At 43.0% G+C, this 21,120-nt stretch overlaps 1 long non-coding RNA gene across 8 annotated transcripts in view; it reads left to right on the plus strand.

Moving 5' to 3' along the window:
* The window catches only part of LOC130150955 (uncharacterized), a 24,866-nt gene continuing 3,746 nt past the window's right edge, over positions 1-21,120 (plus strand). The window contains exons 1-6 of one of the 8 annotated variants that reach the window (XR_008822441.1): positions 152-394; positions 855-1,040; positions 1,916-1,989; positions 5,552-6,214; positions 6,426-6,523; positions 6,758-19,700. This is a non-coding gene — a long non-coding RNA (uncharacterized LOC130150955). The other 7 variants (XR_008822437.1, XR_008822436.1, XR_008822440.1 and 4 more) reach the window with 7 other exon arrangements.

Here is a 21,120-nt window from a genome sequence, read left to right on the forward strand (position 1 = left end):
CCGGCAAGCACCGCACCACCGCCCCCGGAGCCTCGTCACTTCCAGCAGCGGCCGGCGGGGCGGGACCGCAAATAAATAAATAAATAAATAAACGAGCGACTAAAGCCGCTGCAGCGGTACCTACCCGCTCCCTCTGCCGGGTAAGGGCAGGCGGTGGTTGGACGGCGCAGCCGCCATGTTAAGTGCTGGCATGCCGCCTCCACCGCGCCAGGGCAGCCATTTTGGATGAGGCGATGCCGTGAGGGACGCTGCGGCCGTCATGTTGAGTGTGGGAGGAAGAGAGCAGTGCCGGGTTGCGGTGTTTTCCGCGCCCTGGCGTTGGCAAGATGAGGAGTTTTAATTATTTTTTTATTATCCCCCCCCGCTCCAAGGGGTGTTGTGTGGGCTGCGCCAGGTGAAGCCCTGCGATCGGTGCCAGGGATCTCTCAGAGGGGCCGTGGCCGTTTGGGGCGGCTGCCCGCGGAGAGGCGCCGAAAACAGGCGGTGATATAAATAAAGCCACCGAAATAAACATGGGGAGTGCGGGGAGGTGGCGGGAGGAAAGCGGGTCGAGGGGCTGCGAGCAACGCTGTGGTACCGGTAGCACCGGGGTGAGGGCCCCGGCGGAGCCTCTCAGCCGCAAACACTATCAAGCTGGTAGCTGGCGTTGGGAGGCTTTCATTTCCAAGTCTTGAGGGTTAGGCTAATATTTCTGCACAGGAAATTGTTTATTGTAAAGTTTTGCCCCTTTGAAGTTTGGGGTGGGGTGCAGTCTGATCCTATATGTATGATCCCGCATGCCTGTTCCCAAACCCGCCCCTGGAACAGGCTACCGTACCCACTGTTCCACCTTTTATCTCTTCTTGTGACCACAGGGTAAGTTCCTTCAGCTTCGGAGTTTGCTTAGTCCAGGTGGAGGAGTCCCCGAGGCCTGTCTGCATAGTGCGGAAACCTCGGCTCACAAGCACCAGGGTCTGCCAGAGCTACTGCCTGCAGAGTCGCCTGGTACCAGTTTGTCTCTGGAAAAAGAGATTTGCATCTGCCTACGCTTCCTAGGGAAGGTGTGTACATAAGCTAGTTGTAAGTGCAACACCAGTGAAATCATGCTTGAGTTGAACTGGCTTTTTAGGGTTTTGTTACTTGTTGGTTGTGCAAATGCCATGAAAAGGAGTAGAAAGGCTTTCAAAAAGGTATACAGGGAAATACTCTATTAAAAAATTATTTTCATATTTTTATATGTGTCTTATTTGCCCTTTTTCCCAAGGAGTACAAGCAGACAATAGTTTGACCTCATAGGTGAAAGAACGTTTACAGCAAAACCACTAAATGAAGTCATGAGAAATAGTAACACGTGCATGCTTCTGTTTTGCAAATTTTTATTTGTTTGTTTTCTAATATCCATTTATACTGTACTGGTGAATATTACCAGAACTACCAGTGCATTAGGTCTTTAAAAATGCATAACATGGTTTTAAATAATGTGCAAAGCCTGCTATTCATCTTTTGTCAGTAGTGAACTGAATGCTGTATAGCAGTTACAACATGCTGGCAAATTACAATAATAAAATAGTGATCAAAGTGTAATATTAATTTGTTCCCATAGAGACAAGTTTAAACACACAGTAGTTTGGCTGAGGAAGGCTTAAAACAAGGCTATTCATGCAACTTTTCATGCTTGAGATAGATTTGTGGTATAAAAATGCCTCAAATATATTTAAGAGTAATTATAATTAATTTGCTAATTTAATAAGCAATATAAGGCCTTTGTGAAGCGTGGGGAAGCTATATTGTTAATACAATGTTTCTCTTATGTTAGGAATCCTGTTACAGTAGCTGAGGATAATCATAGGTGACTATTAATGAGGCTGTGTAACTGTTAGTGAGGCTGTATGAGTATTAAATTTCGCCGCCTGGTGGCTGTTCTCTTTTTTTTCAGCCTCGTATCAGAAAGGCAGCGTAAAGCTTATGTTTACCTGGAAGGACAGAAGATGAAGTGGTGAGGGAACAAAGGTAGGACAATTTAGCAAAGATCTTTGACTTTCACCCAGTGTACAGTAATGTGATTTACAAATCGTAAGGGTGCAGAGACGAACCTGTAAAAGCAGTGAAATACTTTGTTGTAAAGCAACAAGCTAGATTGTTTCTTCCCAGATCGGGCAGTAGCTGCCACTATGCTCCAGGGGCCCAACATACGCCTCAGTGTGTGGTGTTAGTCCGTGAAGAACATTTTCCCATTCCAGCTGCGTTTAGTTGATGGTCATTGGCTGTGAGTGTTAATCATCCTTATGTCAACATTGTAAATAATATAATTAGAGGAAGTAATTGAATAATTATTTCCTTTTACGTAGCTGCTATATCAATGATTTGAATGAGCTTAAGGAATAAACATACTCTCCGTAAACTCCACAACCTGCGCCCTAGCACCCTGAAAAAGGAAAATTAAAGCCTTTCTGTGGAAAAGACCAAAGCCACAAGAACGACTGTGTACCACAGGAAGAGAGCCAGAAATATCAACAGTGTCAGTAATTAGGTCCTAGAATAGAAGGAAATTTGTTAAGTAAAATTCCCAGGTGATTTGAGGAAGTGTTTCATATCCGAAGCTACAGACAGGCAGTAAATCTTTCCAAATGGTCCATGCCAGTTTTACCAGAGAGAAATTTCCTTCTCTTCTTGGTGGTATTCTGTAGTATCTAGGACCAGAAGCTTTAATCAGTATGTAGTTTGTGAGTCCATAAAATTTAACTTGAATGCAGGATCAGATGAGAGATAAGCGTTCCACATTAAAAAAAAAATGAAGGTAATCTTCACTTAGGCATAGTGTGAATGATTGACAAGATGTGTGGGATTTCTTTAGTCATTCCTCCCTAAGCTTTGTTGATTGAAGGAGATTACATTTGCTTATGAAGGTAGACTGACTCTTTATAATAGCATTAGCCATATTAGTTCTGTGAAATGGAATCCATGGGTTACAACAGTGATTTCAAGGTTATATTATCAACATATGAAAGTTTCCTTTACAGAATTGCATAGATTGTAAACACTGTATGTTATCTGGAGATTATCCTAGAGTGGCGTTTATCCATTTTCAGCCATAAGGTGGTGGTTTTTCTAAAGCACATACTTCCAAGCAATTCTTTTTTTCTCACAGCACAATGAGAAAACGTTGTAATTCTGAGATATCCTTCTCAGTGTGAAGCCACTCTGCACAGTGCAATAGAGGTTTTAAGTCAAGCAGGACTAGTCTTGGTAACTCCGAGGTCCAGCCTTGATTGTTAGCTGTGGCAAAGCGGCTTTATCGGTCACTGCAGTTGAGTCCTAAACTGTCAGGAGAGGGCGCAGCCTCCCTAGAAGTCTCAAATGGAAAAAGGTACCGTGGTGTGTCAAGATCATTTAGGAAGGCTCTCCGGAAAACCTGCGTGGTCTGGAGGCTCGGACACTCCTCCTGGGCTGAGAATTGAAGGTAGCAGGTAGAACTTGTTATGGTCTACATCCATGTCCATCATAAAACTTAGTCATTCATAATTCTCAAGGAAACAGTATTTATAGGGAAACAATTTAGCTTTTTATTTCTCATTTTGCATTTACAACATGATTCCTGAAGGTAACTATCGTGTAGTGTAATGCAGAATATCTTCTGGAAGATGCTGGATTGCTAGCAGTGGATAGTGCAGTTCTTTCTTTTACTTTTTTTGTTTGTTTTGGTTTTTAAACTTCAAAAATATGGCTCCTGGCAGCGCAAGCTTTTTCTGGCTTCCTCGCTCAGTGTACAGGGAAGAAACTTTCTCTAACCAAAGACTAGATAAATCTTCAAACTTCAGGCAGTTTGCTTCCCTTTGCTGTGTCTAGCAATGCTGCTGATCAGAAACTAGACAGTTTCGTGAGAAATTATTGTGCTTGGTTTTTCTTTCTTTTTTTTTTGTTTTTTAAATTCACAATTTGAATCAGACATTTGAAAATTTGAAATTATCCATAGAATGAATTTAAAATGGTCTTTGGACCTGCCAGGTAATTTCATTTCACTAATGCTAAAGGCTTTAATTTCTGTTCTCATCAGTGCAATGCTAAGTAATTTAAATTTTTCTGTGGAAATGAAATAAAAAAATCCAGCAAACTGAAAACAGGAAATCAAACCATTGCAATTTTTCTTCTCAGAATGTTTTGACTTCTTCCCATCCTGACATGAAACTGAATTGTCACGTTTCTCTAAAATGTTTTTTAATTCATTAAAACTGCATTTCACTTAGACCATTATAGCTGAAATAACCTCTAATACTGCATTATCAAGCAGAAAGAGCTTGTCTGCCCAAATTTGCCAGTCAGCCTCAAAGGCTTTACATGAAAATTGTTTGTGTCTGTGGTTTTGTAAGGTGGGCATTATCAAAGCTAGCTGAATGAGTAATATGTGCTTTCTGCTGGCTTCTAAATAAACAACAGCTAGTAAAAGAAAAATTCTGCAGTTACTGCTAGAGTTAAAGTTGCAGCTGAGCAGCGAATGAGCTGTTACTAAAGCAGCCTGTTACTAAACTCCACTGCAGATCTGTCCTTCAGCATGGAAAGTTGGTAAAACAGATCTATGAGCAGCTGATGCTTGTTTCTTTGAGCAGTGGTTGGCGCCCTGAGCTCCGTTCAGAATCGGTGCAGGCTGTCCGGCACTTCCACAGGGCACTGCAGGGCTCTTGTCTGTGTTAGAATTGAGGGAGCCAGGAGTGCCGCTAGGCCTCAAGGCATCCCCCAGCTGCATCAGGGACCCCTGTCTGAAGAGCATGTCTGGGTCTGTAAGCTGGCTGTGAGACAGAGATACTGAGGTTCCCTATTCCCTGCAGTTCTCACAGCATCTGAATTAATTCCTGCTCCATGTGGTCTTCATGATAGTGAAAGGAACTTGCTGAGCCTCGTCTCCCTCGTGGTAGGTGTTAGCCATTATGACAACACCTATGTGGTGGTCTCTATTCTCTCCCAGGGCTGTAGTACCTCTCAAATCTTTCCAGAGATGCTAAGATACTTTTCTAAACATCTCAAATACCCACATCTTTTGCACCACTGCTAGTTCCTTTAGCATTGACCTCTGGGCATGCAGAATGACCAGGCACTGTTTTTTCTTGTTTTGGGGATCCAACAAAGGTGTCTTAGCTTTTTCCTAGCTCTTCAAGGAAGGGACTGTATCCGTCTAGTTGCAATGGCATAACATATAAACCATTGTAACATATGTTTTAGATGGAACATATAAATCTTCTGTTTGTAGTGTTTGTTATTTTTACAGATCTCCCTAGCTATCTTTACTGGAGTCATAGTTACAAAAGTGAGAAGGCATTATGACATCAGGCCTGTTCTCTTCTGATTCACAAGCCATTAAAAATCCCAGAATTGTCCTTGAACAATCCTAAATGCGTTAACTACAAAGAACCCTATGTAGTTACACAAAATGGATGAAAAGACAGTTTTTTTAGGTAGGTCTTAGAAATCTACATCTGAAGAGCATGTAGATGCTCTGGTTTTTGGCTCAGGCTTATTTGGGCAAGGATTGGGCAAGGGCTGCTGACGCTCTTGTTGGCTTTTTTTTTTTTCTTCTAAGGAACTCCTTTCTGAGTCTCGACCATGCTTGCAGCTGATTTGGATCATCTAATGAACATGCAGGCTCACATTCTTGCCATATGAGGGCTGTCCAGTGGATTAACCAGCTCATGAATGTCAAAACAGCCCCATTTTACCTGCTGTGGTCCAGACCACATCCTCAAAGAGGCAGAAGTTAATGACTTCAGTGCGGCAATGCTATGTGTACACCTGGCCTCAACATGTTTTTATAAGTAACTCATCAGCAGTGTGTGCAAAGTGTATTTTATTGTATGTACAGTTTAACATCAGCAAGGCTTGTTAGCAGAGGCAATAGACAAACCAATGTAGCTGGTGAAAACTGGCAAGCTGTTGGCAGTGCTGGTGTGTTCAGGTGTGAAGGAGATACAAGAAACTTTAAGATGAATGCAGACTGAAAAAAATCTGACTTCAGCCCTAATTTAACTGTGTTACTCAGGCAAGCTGAGGGGGAAAAAACAGCTGACAAGTGTAGCAGCTCAGCAAGCTATAGACAGCCAAGATGATAAACAGGCAGCATGTTCTATTTCCTCCCAGGTCTGACAATACTTCTTTCTCCTAGAAGGTGGTACTGTGTGAGCACCTCAATTGACAGCAGGAAAGCAAGATTTCTAACTCTTTCAGTAGTAGAGCAAAGCTTTCCACTGTGAGTAATTGTTTGGGGGGTTTTTTTGTTTTCTTTTTTCAATTTAGAGCCTCTAAATGCAGAAAGCCAGTAAGAAAATAAATCAAAATCATTTAAAGACAGTCCCTTGCCTTTAAGAGACATGGCGGCTTGTGAGTTATGTACATTTAAGATGAAAATAGCTGAAGACCATTATTCTGTTTTAATTATCCAATTTATTTGTTGGACAAAGGTGAGCTGATTTCCATAGCCATCCTCCTTCCTTGTGCGTCAGCTCCTTTCTGTGATGACAGGAGTCAAGAGCCTCCAAACACCCTTGTAGATCAGCTGGTAGGAAATTCTGAGGTACAAACTACTAACACTGTGTACGTATGTGGCGGGCACTATTACAGCAGTCTTTTGCATACTAACATACATGCCCGTAATCTTTACTGACATGTATTTTAAGGCTTTTTTCAGTTCTAAGGCATTTCAGAGTTGTGTGTGTTTTGTGGTGGTTTTTTGTTTGGTTTTGAGGTTTAGGAACATTGAAACTTACCTGTACAGCTGTTTTTATATTTACAGCAAGACCTGCAATATCCTGTTGTAATCACACAAGTTCATTTCACATCTGTATGTCAACACAGTGAAATTCAGGTGCCAGGTTCAGATGTTTTGGACAAGTTTTCCTCGTGAACCAGTGTTGTGTGACTGGCAGTGATGCATATCAATAAAAATAATTTCAGATTTTTTTTTCCAAAGATCATGTCTTTATCTCTTTACAGTGAATGGCAAAATGTCCATTACACTTAAGTGAACGTAGGATTCAGTTCTAGGTTTTAAAATGGAAATGGCTGAGATTTTTCTGAGTTAATGACAATTTCTGTCTCAAATGCAACTGCCATGGCAAGGAAGGTGGTTCCTTTTATACATACTTGTCAAAATCCTTCTCATTGTCTTTCGCAGTCATATCTGATGCCTGTTTTCAGTACCAAGTATATCAATTTTATCCTCTGTCCTATTTTTCTGTAGTGGCTTTGCTTTCTTGTTCATTGAGATGCAAAGCATCTGGGATGTAGGAACATAACAAGGGAACATCTCAGAAAAACAGGATTGCATTCTGGAACACTGTTGTATAAGAAATACGTGAGATTGGCCATATCTGGTGCCAAACCTGACAAGGTTGTTGTCATAGGTAAATTAATAATAACAAGACAGATTGGAGAGAAAATGCCATGCTCCAAATAGCCAAAATGTTTTTGAATGCCAACAGAAGTGCTATCTGCCCCGGCTGCCCTGGAGTCCTGCATGCAATGACTTTTGGCTGCACCAGCAGTCAGGATGAGACTGTCAGACAGAGGGGTCTGTGTGGTGCCTGGCTGTTGTCTCACCAGCAGAAAGAAGCAAGAGTGAACCCCTGATGTTTGTACCAAGAGCAGGCAGAATGTGGGAAGACACAGGCAGAAGGAAGTGTGGAGAACTGGTGAGGGAGGGAAATGGCAGGATAACAAAGGCAAGCACAAAGACGGTGGCACACATGAGGAGATGAGAAGTTCAACTTCCACCCCTTCAGTATCCAGGATCAATCTGAGATCTCTTGAGAGCAGCTGAACCAGCTCTGTTGCCACAAGGAGAGCTAGGAAAGATGAGATTAGGTAAATCCAGGTGCCTGAGCAATCTTTTTAAATTCACTAGGCTTTAAGTAGGAACTCTCACTTTAAATTATAGCTAACAGGGTTTCAGGGCTGGGAAAAGTTTGCTGTCTCTGACCCAGCTTCTTTGTTCTAGTAAGTGAGGATGATCCCCCAGCAGGCTTACATCACTGCAGGAGCCCATGCTAGGGAGCGCTTCCCTTCACCATCCCCTGCATCTCTCTGCGCCAGCTCTACAGTCTACGTACAGCCTGTGTCATTTCAAGGGAGCAGTAAGCTGCAGCCAGCCCATCTCTAACGTTATTGAACTGAAGAAGTGTGCATTAGTGGTGAATTTGGCTCATGGTTTTCTAGTTTTATTACCACTGAAGTGAAAAAATTTTAATAAGCACAATTAACCTATCAATTATAGAGTCTAGCGCTTGTTGCAATGAGCCTTGGATTCCCACCATAGCTGAGAGAGGGCTATTTTCAGAGCACTAGCTGGGCTCTGTACCCTCATCTGGCCAAAGGGGGATCTGAGATCAGATCGTGATGTTGAGAGTTCTCACGCCCTTGTTCTTCCACATATGCACTGCTAGTGAGTGGGAAACAGCTCCAAACAGCACCAAAAACACCAAGACCTGCCTTTGGGAGACAAGCTGATTGCCAGATGTTTTAAAGGAACAACTTTATCTCAGTTTTCCTTGCATTTATGGAATTGTTTATAATGTTGGCCACAGGCTTTTTTCTGTCTGCTCAGTCAGCTGTAAGTCAGCAGTTCAGTGGATTTAAATGAAAGACTGATGGCAACTTACAATCGGTTTGCGTGGAAGTGGCATTGAGCCAACTGCCCTGTCGTGGAATGTTATGTGAGCAGAGCAGATATAATTATTTCCAAATTTGGCCACAATCCATATTTTATCCATATTTATCCATATATTGCTGCAAGGGGCTTGTCTCCTTCAGCAAGAAATCCTCTGGGCAGAGAGCATATCTTCAGTAACTCGCTGTTTAGCCTATACTGGGTGGATCCTCTGTGGAGGAGCCAAGATGCATGACCCTTCTTCCTAGTGATGCAGTTATCTCCCAAAATGAGACTGCTGTCTCCTCAGTAGCCTGTCTCACTTAGGAAATATTGCAGATTATGAGATCATTCACGGTTCTTTGAGTAGCAACTAATTCTTGATACGAAACCTGTTGGCAATAGCCTGGCTTTTTTGAGGAGCAAAGGCTCCTGTGCTTATCATCATGTGGAGCAGGAGGGAGTTTCAGGAGCACTGCAGAGATCTCTCACCAGTCAGGTGCTTGTTCTTCTTATTCAAAGAGATGGTGGGATGTGAACCAACTTTTGTTCAAAAATAACATAGGCATTTTAGCACATGACTGCCCCCCCTCTAGCACGTCCTCTTGTGCCTTCTGGTATCATTTTTATCTGAATTGTACTAATGGAACTCAATTGCTATCAATCAGATGGCCCTTTGCAGAATTGCTTCAGGGATGAGGCTGATGTAGACTGAACCTGCTGGGGCAGCTGTTGCAAACTGACCTAGTCTTCTCTTGCTTGCAGCCAACCAGTCAGGGGTGGATGGTGCATCCATTTTGTGGCTGCTGAGCTATGAGTCTTCTGGTCTTTTTTTCCCATATAAATGTCTTCAGATGCAGTTTGACAGCCGGTTATAGTGAGATTTTTCCACTCTGCAGTTCTACACCATCAAGACATGCTTAAATTATCCTGCAGGCTGTACCTTCGGAGAGGCCCATGTTACACATCTCTGGTTTTGGCTGACAATTTATACACTGTTACTAGCTAGGCCACTTCTCTGAAGAGTCCCCCTTTCTCAGTCTGACAGAGAGGCAGGCAGATGGAGCTACAGCTCTGTGCTACCTGAAAAAACTCAGGCTGATAATTCCCTACAAAGCATGATGAAGTGTCACTGTGTGCTCAGGTTTGCCTTGGGGCTGGTTTGCTTTTACAGAGATGGACCAGGTTCTCCTGAGTCAGATTCTGTTATGTGCAAGCTACTGTGATGCCTTTAATTCAGTTTAAGAGTGGATCAGATAGGTTTCTTACCCCTTCACAATTATTACCTTGTTATTGCTCTGTTTGTTAATGTGCATTCTGGTAGCATCATACAGCTACAAGCATGCCCCAGGGCCCCGTGCAGTGTCTATGGTGTGTTTTTCTCTCTTGATTGTGTAGGAGTCATCGCTGCATTATGAACTTATCTCTACAGCTTCTCGAGGCTCACTCTTGCCTGTGGGAAAGCTTCACGTGCAAAAGGCATCAGGCCTGGCTTTCTGTGGGATAGGCTGGACCGTTACCTCCTGAGCTGAAATATGACTGTTTATTTTTTCTGCACTGGAACTGATAGGAGGTTGTGGATAGCAGTAGGTCAGAGCTGTGTTTGACCCTAATGTAATGCTGGCCCTAGGTAAGGCTTTGCAGTGGTCTCCAAGTTTTCCTTGGAAGTCAAAACTTTGGTCAGAGAAAATATAGTGGTGGATGAGTCCCATGAAGAACAGGAAGGAATCTCTGCAGTTGTGGCAACTAGTGCTAGTATGTGGGAAATACACAGCATTTGTGTGAGCTTTTGAGTACCAGTTTTATTCCTGTGATCCTTTTTGGCTGTTCTAACACCTTGATGTTGAATTCAACTGTTTCACCTCCCAGGAAGCAAACACCACAGAATATTCTCTGGTGCACGAAGATGCTGTTTATGTTTCCCATTGCACTGGTATTGCTCAGCTATGGAAAACAGAATCCCTGTTTTACAAAGACAATGGTTGCTAGAAGCGAGGTCTCCCGAGGAATTATAGGTGGCAAGTTGCTGTGTTGGTAGAATGCAACAAGCTGCAGTGATATCTACTTAATACACATATGTAGGCTTTGGACTTGTTGGCATTAAAAACATTTTGAAGATCGGGAATAGATCTGTATGTGACTGCCTTGTATGTATTTACACTTCTGTTGCAAAGGACAAAAAGAAAAGAGAGTGGTGCCTACTTTTTTGGTGATTAATACTGTTTGTGTGGATGAAGATTGTTTTCCCTGAGGCTTTTGTGCGTGGTCTTTTACAGCTAATGAGCTGTTTCTCTGTAAAATTCCTTCAGAGGATACTCCAGAGGAGCCAGCTGTAATTTAAACCCAGAAGATTGTGTCCCAGTCCTTCTTTGACATCTCCTTTGGCTTCCATTATCTTTAAATTACATCCTTAGTGCTGTCACTTTGTCAGAGTGGGATCAACCTTGCCTAGATTCTTTGCCCATGGAAGGTTTAGTATAGCCCTAACTTAGTTAGGAACCTGAGGATTTTCCCCTCATTTCCTTGGGGTGTATTAAAATGGGTTATCCTGATATGAAGAGTATGAAACAGGCAGAAGTAAAAAGAAAACCAAAAAAACGATTCAGGCTCTGAATCTCTAAGCTCCAAAGACCTCACCATCCTGAACCTCACTGGCAATAAAAATTGCCTGTAAATGCAAAGTCTTATATCTCTGCACCCTTCAGGTTTAACAGAACAGATGAACATATCATTGTCCCCCTGTTTCTGCAGTCCACCAGAGCCTTTAGCTCCAGTCCTTGCTCAGTCTTTAGCTGGGCAAAGTAGAGAAGGAATTTGAAGTGAGTAAGAACACATCAGGACTCCTGTGTTTAGCTAAGACTGCATATAAAAATAATATTGTCTTAGAAAATTAAAAGCCTGTGTCCTACATCTGCTGAGCAAGGGGTTTCATGCCCATGTTGTTTTCCTGCATGCTGGCAGATTCACAAAATGGGATGCATTCTCACTGTGGCTAAATAAGCAGCTGGAAGGCTGTTATCTCTGTGCGGAGCCATGGGCCTGTTTCCTTTCTCTTTTCAGGCGCTCTGCCCATTCTTCCTCCTTTGTAAAGGCTGCAGCCTTATGGGAGGGTGAGCACGTTCACATACATTACAGCGTTGATGCTAGCTGAGACTGAGCTCAACAAATTGCTTCTGTCCCATTCCCCCAGAGGTGGTCGCTTAACGAAAGGTATAAACTTTTTGATAAAGCACTCCAAAACACCTGTCAGACTGACTTGAACTTTGTGTAGCCAGTGGTCGTTCGCCTATCGCTGACATTTGGCCATTTTGAAGTGATAAAATGTAAGCTATGCACAAGACTAGCAACCCAAAACAGCTCAGGTCAGATTTGTTTGCTGCTGTAACGTCCTTGGACCTTGACGTCTGTAGCATTACCAGCATTGTTTCCTCTACATTCAAGAGTAGGAAACCACTGAGGGATGAAGGCTGAAACATCTAGCATTCCCAGTGCTGTTTGCAAAGAAACCCACCAACCAAGAGCTATTTGGTAGCTTGGGTTCTGAGAAGGAGCCGTTCTCTTTCTTTGTATGCCAGTGCTGGGCAGTTCAAAAAAGACAGGGATAAAAAAATTCCCTTGTTTGGTCTAAGCAAAATGATAAATTTGCTTTATCTGGTTTTGCTTTTGGTGGAAGGGAGGCACACAGTGTTTTCCCATTGCTGCCTGTTTCTGGCAATGCACAACCTGCTTGAAAGCCACTGAAAGTTCTCATAACCAATAATTACTTTGGATCTGGCTTGTAAGAAACTCTGCTCTCAGCAGTATGGAAAGTAATTAAAAATAAATAAAAGTCACATGTTTATAGAACCCTTTCCACATCATTTAGCATTTCTAGTTGATAGAGTGTTGTGTTTCTTACTCCTGTATGTAGAAGATGCTTGTATTGCCTGTGGGATGGTAAAGAGCAGGTGCTGCCCTAAGTGCCTCAGCTCCTTCCGGGGCTTTTTATTCAGATTTCTTTCCAAGCCTGGCAAGACAGGTGAACCCCTGTGGAAGCAGAATTGCAAATGTCATCTTTGTTGTGTGAGGGATGCATAACCTTCTGCCTTCAGCACTGAAAGCCTTTGCTGTTCTTCACTTTCTTAGGGTGGGAGTTTCCTTCCTATTAGCAGGTACTTAAGGAAACATCTAGAGTCCCTTATCTGTGGCCTGTTGTTTCCAGCCCTCTTTTTTTTTAAAAAACTTCAAACACAGAGTGTGTATGTGTGTGACAGGGAGATCAGGCAGCTACATTTGGGTGTTTGGTAGAAGGCAAGTGTCCTCAACCTCCCTTTATAAACATTGGAGCTAAGACCTCTGGAAGACCATTCAGGGCATGAAAATTGTTGCTGCTAAATCATCCTCTGGAGAAGTGTCTCTCTTTCCACTGCCTATATATGGAACCCACAGAGACCAGACTGAATTACCACAGCTGAAATTAGATGCTGCAGAAGGTGGCATGAATGCCCCTGCAGTTTCAGCTACTACTCACCCACTAAAAGGCTTCCAGTTTTCCCATTAATGCAGCCACTCAGCTCACCTAAGCAGAAAAAGATGTCTTTGCAGAAAATTGTGTATTAAGCATCAAACTTTATTGCACCAAATACCTCTTTTAAATCCTCACCCTGGGAAGCTGTTGACACATGTTCGAGTCACTCTACCATCTTCTCCCAATAAATGTGTGTGTAATTGTATTTGTGTATACTAGTTACGTGTTGCTGTGGAAGTTTTGGCGTGCTGATATATATCTGCATGCCAACCATCACAGCCTGTGGCTTCGTGGCCGTATATGGAAGTTCACCTGTGAAGGTATCCAGAATTTCCCTTTGGATCTATTTGAGGTCTAAACCAAGCAGCTTGGAAAAGGGCAAGTGGAGCAGCTATGTGCCCGAGATAGGTGGTAGTCCTGGCACTGAAAGTTGTGGCCTCCTGTTTGAAACCTAGCTCACATCACCAACATAGCTATGAAGGACGTTTCTTCCTGCCATGCCCTGTCTAGATCAGGATGTTCTCTGTGGAGTGGTATGCTCTGAAAGGCTACTCCCTTCCAGCACTTCAGGTAGAAAAAGATGGCTTAAACATAAAGGAAGCCATGAAAATTATTTGGAGGTTGGCCAGAGGCAGGTGGGAACAGGCTGAGGAGATGGAGGTCTGTTTGGTCTGGCTTTGTAGATTTAGTGTCTAAAATGTGGGGAGAGAATTGCATGGAAGGAGTCATTGGCTGCAGTTAACTAGGGGGGTTCCTAAAGGCGAGATGTAGGAAAGCTTGAAAGCACACACTTCAATATAATTAGAGGTTTTTCTGAAATGAAGATAAAAATTGATATGCAAAGTCTGTACACTTGGATTTCACATTGAACTACACCCCCTGGAGAAGGCCTTTATCTTACATTTACATCAGGATGTTAGGCAATACACCACCACCTGCAATTTACTTTGACTGTGGTAACTTTTAATCCTTATAGTGTGGATTGAAGCCATGGTTTAGAAAAGTTTCCAGTCTGTTATTTGGTCATTAGGTTGAAAAAGTCTGTGTACCTTGAAAAAGGTGATAATTAACATGGTGAAAGTATATGGAAAGCTAAATGACACTGAGAAGGTAGTTTAGAGTCTTCCCTTTATTCATCCACCTATTAAAGGATAAAAGGGCATATAATGAGACAGAAGAGTGGTACATTGAAGGCAGACAGAAATTTTCTTTGCATGAAGTATATTGCCACTCATGAACAATATCAATGTGTGTAAATGTAACAGGATCCTTAAAAAGATCAGGCATTTTAGTAGCCTACAGCACCAATTGCAATCACTGCAATATCAGTGGTAAATGCATAGAATTTAAGACTATTGAATAAGTTTCAGACTGAAAGAGAATTCTACGTAAAGAGAATTGAAAGAAAAGTCTGTCTGGGGCCAGCTATGCTATAGCCATCTGCCAGAGCATCTCTTGTGCTCTCCTGCAAAACACATTCCAGTTAGCACAGCCAAAGACTGTGAGCTGTTTGGACTATTTGGCCAGTTTTATCAAGTGTAATAGTCACCATGCTTCTATGGTGGTTGGTGGTCATCAGTTTATATTGAATACAGCAACAGTCTACTGGAAGGTATCTGGCATTCTGACACCTACCTGAATGACTGCTGAATGCTTCAAGTGTACATACGTTATTTCTTCTACCAGTGAGCACGTACTGTGCTCTATTTAGAGATACTTGGGTTGGCTCTTAGTGGAAAGGTTCAGACTTTGATCCATCCTGTACAACTCCTGTCTAAACCAGCCCAATGACAGGACTGTTAACCTGGCTGAAGATATTCCCAGAGTCTGAAACAGCTTCTTCTGCTTTATGAGACATATAAATGCTTTATGAGACATCTAAGTTCCCAACAGATGCTGCAGCACATCTGCTTTGCACAGGCAGCTCCTGGTTGCCTCCCATCTGACTTTGCTTATAGCTTGGCCCTACCAGCTGCGTGCCCGCATCTGTACAGTTTTGCACCCAGTAATAAGCCTTGCACTTCTGCAGTCTTCATAAGACTTAGTGAGGGACCACTGCACCGTGCTCGATTGTGCAACACAAGCACCCCAGATACTGCCCTCTGGCAGCTGAGACCCAGGACTGAGCCCTTGAAGGATGTCTTTAGATGGCCATCAGTTCTCTTTACTGGTACAGGGATGTAATTTCATGTGTTATGAGACCAGGTAAGGCAGGAGGCATACGGACCCTCTGACCTGCAAATGCATCATCTCTTCATCCTGGAAAGTGAGATTCTGCTTTTTACCAGCTTCCCTTTCACACTGGCCAGTGTGAGCACACAGCTCTCAGAGGACAGTCTTAGAGGTAAAACCGCTGTGCTTGTCAGTTGAACTCCTGAGCTGTTCATTCCTGCCCTTTCCTCCTACCCGAAACAGTGAAATGTTTGCTGGCACTGTCCAGGAATTCATCTGCTGGCATTTTAATATGCATGTGTATGATCATCCAGTTGCTACAACTACACTGTGGGAATCTTGTTTCTAAAAATACACCAATCTCTGCTGGTCTCCAGCACTAGCATGAGGTAATGTATCAAGTTCCCTCACTGCCAGTGACACACAGGATGAAAGTAATCCATACAGCTAGTAATACATAAAGACAACAATTATAATCGCAACTGATTTCCCTTTCACTTAAAAACATCATCTTCTAGCCTGCATTAGCACAGCTTCAGCTCCTGCAATGCATCAAAACAATCATGTGCTTCCCCTTGCTAAATAGATCCTGAGAACATCTTCTGAATAGCTCAGGGAGGTTAGGTTTATTATGGGAACCTCAAACCAGTTCATACTCCAGCAGGTGCTCAGTTGCTATCAATCACTGTACTTCCACCAAAACTGAGAGAGATCTACCTGTTTGCATCACTCAGGTTGTGATTGCTGTATTTTGTCTAGGGAAATGTGTGTGCATATCATCTTTTGAATTCAAGATGCAGCAAATAACTCCCTGCTAAGAAACCTGATCTTCCATGTTCCAGTTTCTCTTCTGCATTATTTAAATTGCAGTTGAAAGCGCTATGAGTCAGTGGAGGCTACAAAAAATTGACAGAATACAACCCAATTTTTACTATTTAAAAAAATGGTATTTTGGAAGGATTTTGCATTACAAATAGCCCCTCTGATCCCAGAGGAGCTACTCAGTGTATAGCATTACTCAACCTTACTGTCATATATTCTGGCCCAAAATAACATGTCCGTCTGGTGAGCAAAGGAGGGAGCTTGGGAGCCTGAACTTCAGTGTTGTAGCCAAAATTCACAGTGATGAGACATTAAGTGTGTGCCAATCACTGTATTCCAAATCACAGCACTGACTGCTGAGAAACTATTGTTACATTTCTGTTCTTCCCCCTACCTACATACAGGGATATAGGATATAGGATGTAGATGTAGGAAATATATATACTGCTGTGTACTGTATGTATAATATACATCAGTAATGCTAGAAATGGGAAGGAGCCTTCATGAATTAACACAAATTATAAAGTTTGTCAGTGCTTTGAAGTTCTTCAGTGAGGGATGCTAAATAAAGCACACCTTGGTCTGTGTCTGTAGAGGACATGTAAAGGTCTGAAGCCACAGGATTCCTCTGGCTGTGGGGTTGCCAGCAATGGTCCTCTCTCATGGAGAGGAATGGCCATTCCTGAGAAGGAGCAGTGGTAAAATGGAGGTGAATGGATGTGGAAGCTGTGTTCTGCTCCCATGTGATAATCCAGAGCTTCTCCCAAACTTTGCCCCTCAGAATCTGTTTTCTAGCTGCTGTAGCTCATTGCGCCTCTTCCAAACACAGAGTGTGAAAGGAACCCCACTATCCTTGGTGTGGCCTTTGTTCTTCTAAATTAAAATGTTTTGTTTTCCCCTGGAGATTGTAGTGAATCTGTTGCTTTTCCAAGAATGTTTCTTCTACCTAGAGCCATGTTCTGTCCTTAGTTCTGGTCTGGATCTTTTCTAGACAGCAATTATCTTTTTCATTGAACAGAAAATTTCTTAGAGAGCAGCTGGGAAAGAATCCTTTTTGTCTCATTGAGCACGCAGTCCTGGAGCTGCTGCTGTAGCTTGTCATACGTTACAGTACTGTCAGCGCTGGCTTTTCTCCATCACAAGTTTTGGAGCCAGGCAAAGGCAGAGCCACTGAGCACTCTCGGAAACCTCTAGCATCTCTATGAGGTCATGGCGACAGGCTGCTCCACAGAATGGAGCTCTGTCTCTGTTCAATCAAAGCAACACCTGACCGTGGCCTCTGGGCACCAAGAGGTGATGGCTCATTGCTGTTAGTATCAGATTGCCTAGTACTGATATCCTCTTTTCTTTGTCGCTGAGATTTACTGTTCAGCTTTAGTGACGTTTTTCCTAATTAACCGGGCTTTTGTTCCTACCTTTCAGAGCTGCAAGGAAGCCCTCCCTGTTCTGCAAACCAGGAGTCAGCATAGCTCTGTTTTGCTGTTGCTTCTGACTGCTGAGGGTGTGAGTCTTGCAGGTCTCCTTCTGCTTGCTGGGAAGAGAGCTGCTGAGAGGCATCTCCTGTTTACGGTCTTTCACAGAATGACTCCCCCAGCATCACAGCACTGCTCTAGCAAGGCACCAGTGTGGAAACTGAAGCCTCAAAACCTGAACAGGATGAGAAATGTGTAACTTTTGGAGAATGCTGGAGCCAATGTGATGTTTCAGAGCCAGCCTCTATTCTTAGAAGAGTGTTGAAAGTCGTAATTTAAAAAGATCCAGTGCAGTGCTAGCAAAGAATCATATTCGTGGTATTCCTGTGAGTAAATCCCTCAACATGAATTGGCTTGACTTCAAGCTCAGAAGCACTCCACCAAAATAAGGCCCAGCTGTGAGGTGTCTGTAGTACTGATCTGAGTGGGAGAGAAGTACACATGGCACTTGCTACATCAGGTGCTCTCAGTGGAGTGGGCAACCCCTTCCCTTCCTTCCCCCAAGAAACCATGCCTGTAGCTTACTTGGTATTATAGGTCAAACGAGAGCTTTTCAAGGGCCTCTATAAGAGTTAGCCAATGCCAAGTGGTGAAATCTGATGTATATATTCCCCCATTTAAAAATCCCTCAGACACTTAAGTGGCTGCTGTTCTGCTGTCTGGTGGGGACTAGATGCTGCCTTTATACCATTCACAGTCGTTTCTGGTTTGCATCTACGTCACCTAGCGCTGTGTTTTAACTCAGAATCTCTAGATGTCTTAACATGCCCCTTTGTGGGGTGTGTGTAGTAAACAAAGGGGCAATTTCAGGCTGGCATTGAGCAAAGATGGCCACAGATCCATGCTTATGGGTTAGAGCTAGGATGAACTGTGTGGGAGCATCTGATTCATAGTTATTTTATCGGGAGAAAAAACACAGAACTGGCTGTATTCAAATCCTGTTCATCTGCTGCTTCAGTGCTGTTTGGATTTTGAGGTTGCCCTCGGAAACCTCACACATTTTTACAGCCACAGCTGGACAGGGCATAATCCTTTCCCATTTGAGTCATGCAGAATTTTTCCAACAGCTTTAACTGAAAGAAGCTGAGACCTTAGAGTTTCCTCTTGCTCAGGTCAACATGAACTTTAGTAAGGATCATGCCAACAATTGAAACATTGGATCTCATAATAACATGTCTCTGGAGCTGATCTGGTGGTTTTACTCACCGTGTAACCCTCACTTATGAATCCAGTCCCACCAGAGTGAACTGAAGCATGTGTGAGTTGCGCTGCTGACGGGCTGTTTTATCCTATGCAAAAAACCATCAGCAATCTGTGTCTCATGGCCTGGCCGTGAGGTCTGAGTCGTGCCTGTTAACTCCTGAGGCTTACACTGCTCGGTGATGTCAGTGGGACTCTTTATGTGAGTAAGCAAGCTATTCTTTCCTCTAATTAAGTTATTTGATTGTTCTGTGTAGTGCATTTAAACTGTAAAGGAGTTCTACACAAGCTGCTACCAAAGTTGAACATCTCATTGTCAAGTTTCACACTAGAGTTTTACGAGGGAAAAAGTTAGCTACATCTGCAAAACAATCAGAAGGTAAAAGAAGCCGGAAATTAAAGAAGCCAAGAGGGTGTGTAATGAGCATAAATAATTCAGATAAAAGACAGAATGACCTAGTGAAGATTTCATGTTTTATTGTTGTTAAAAGTTCATCATGAAATTGGCACAACACATAAAAACAGATCTGTGGTGAGTGATCCATATTACTATTCTTGCCCGCTTGTTTTGTGCACACCCTCACTTTTTAAAACCAGAAGCTAATGAATAAAAGACATTTCATGGGCTAACTGCGAAACTGATGTTAGCACAGCAGAGAGAGGCTGCGCTTTCTGTTGACTCAATCAAATGGATAATGCAGACAGAAATAGTCCTCTATTCATACTTAAAAATAAACTCAGTTTTAGAGTATGCCCCAGCTGAAAATAACTGGAGAGGGAGAGCTGGAAATAACCCTTTTCTTACAGACCTATTTCCATGAAAGTCAAAGGGATTTTTGCCATGGATTTTAAAAGCAGCAGGATATAGTTATTTGTTGACAGACAGATGGCGAGGCCTAGCAACAGAAGCTAGGGAGGACCTGTGGCAAAGTAGGAGTTTATTATTTTGATCTTGCACATACTGCTGAATCTCCTTGTAGTAATTGTGCATGTTCACAACAGCGTGATTGCTGGGAGGAGCTGGGAGGGTGTATCAAAGCCAGATAAAGCGTCTGCAGCTCATTTTTTCTCCCCGTTTGGGTTGGTCTTGGTTCTAACCTCACACACCATTCATTGCAAAGTGACTTTTTTACCTGTACTCCACGTCAGAAAACAAGAACAATACCCACAATTACAAAAAAATCTTCACCAGGTCACTGACTGTTCCTAGTCTTGTGTACCTTTTCTTCCTGACTTCTGTGCTTATCAGAGTGAGCATTTAAGGCTGCTCTCAGCATGACTTCTGTTCCTTATACTGTCATATCAATTCCAGGGGCGCTGGGAGGTTGCTTAGAGCCGCCCGCCACTGACTGGCTTAGCAGAATTGTGGTTCTGCAGTTTTCTGCATGGAAAGGTCACTGTAACCAGTCTCAAAAGAAAAAGCAGTGCTGTAGGTTTCTGAGGGGAGTGCTTCTCGTGGATGGGAGGCAAGATAAGCCCCACATCAGATACACTGCTTGAATGTCGGGGGGTGGGGGTGGGGGGTGGGGGGAGGGGAAGTACCTTAGTGGCATGGCTACTCCTAAATTTTCCTATTACTTATTTGGGAGCCTCTTTTAAAGAAGGCGAGTAGGAACATGAACCCATTCATGTCTTCCAAACTTGTAAGCAGGGCTGGTTTTTTTGCTGCGTGTCCTGGTATGGGGTTGTCAAAGGTGCCGGTTAATGATGTGGCAAATGCCTATCCCTGGGAAACTGTCATGCAGCTCCAAAGCCTATGCTCTGAAATGTCCACTACCTCCCTCTGAACTCATGCTCCATTAGGACTAAAGCACATCATGCTACCCCAACCCTACTACCAGGCTTAAGAGCACAGTGGCTATTCAGGTTTTGTTTCCTCCACAGTGAATAGTTTTAAGTCCCGGAAGATAAAAATCTCAGTGCTGCTCCCTTACATTAAAATCTCAGGGCTTCAGTCTCAGCCTCACAGCAGGAGAGTGGCAGGGGTGGAAAGCTGGCACAGCAGAATAGTGAATCAGGCTCTCTCTTTGGTTTTCAGGCTGTTTACTCAAAACAACCCTTGAGAAAGATGCTTTGCCTCAAGCTGATGTCACATTCAACCGGTTTAGCAATATTACGCCTATTTCTTCTCAAGCTAGTCAAGGAGGGGAGGGAGAATATATGTTACTGCAAGTTCACATAGACAACAAATGAATATTTAGTACAAAATGTTCTTTCAAGGTGGGGCAAACATTTCTAGCTGTGACAGAAAAAGAAGGTATTTTGTAACATTTTTAAAAACTTGGCTGTGAAAAAGTGTTTATGTGAAATATGTTTAGACACAGACTACCTCACTTGAT

The sequence above is a fragment of the Falco biarmicus genome, chromosome 6, assembly GCF_023638135.1.
Source record: "Falco biarmicus isolate bFalBia1 chromosome 6, bFalBia1.pri, whole genome shotgun sequence".
NCBI classification, from domain to species: Eukaryota; Metazoa; Chordata; class Aves; order Falconiformes; family Falconidae; genus Falco; species Falco biarmicus.